Here is an 837-nt window from a genome sequence, read left to right on the forward strand (position 1 = left end):
TCTTAACAGATGCTGTCAATCCCGCTGATACCTACTCTCTTCACATACTGGAAACCATGAGTGTACCTGGTTGGGCAGCCTTCCCACTGGGTTTGTTTTTAACTTTTTACTTTGAACTTTTGCTGTATGAGTTCAATACAAGTTTTCCATTGCACCTGGCTGTGTAAATTATTGCCACTGCAGTACGCTGGACCCCACCTACATGCCAATGGGGCCACTCACGGATTTTGGCTGGGTAATTAGGGAACCAGACGAAATTAAATAGGTGTAAGGCCAGCTTAATACACACTTAACCCCAATTCTGCATACGCACGTATAAGTCACAAGGGGGCCTATATGCATGACCTATTTCACCCACCCCCATTTCTATGCTGGCCAAGTAAAAAGATCTAATCACTGTTTATTAAATGATAGGAAGATTAGCGTGAAGCAGTGTCTAAGTCTATGTGATAGAAATCTATGAAATGGCACAAAGGCAATACAATTACAAATATCCCCATTATATTTTTGAACATAATATTATGTATTAATATTTAATAACATTTTAGGAATAATTGTACATTTAATTAAGTAATAGTTGATAAGGTCTGAATACCCTTATTTGGGATTTACCCATGCATGCAAACATATTTGGAGTGATGCACGTGTTCAGCTACGCAATTTGATTATTTATCATATTACTAAAGTGAAACGGTTAATACAATGCCAGCAGCTTAATTACTCATGACTCATTAACATATCCTAACACGCCCATTCCACTGGTTTCTGCTGTTGTAACCAATGTAGTAGCCGAAGTATAAATATACCTATTAATGCGACAGCTGTTTCCATCTTACA

Source organism: Pelophylax lessonae (genome assembly GCF_965119305.1).
Source record: "Pelophylax lessonae genome assembly, chromosome: 1".
Lineage (NCBI taxonomy): Eukaryota > Metazoa > Chordata > Amphibia > Anura > Ranidae > Pelophylax > Pelophylax lessonae.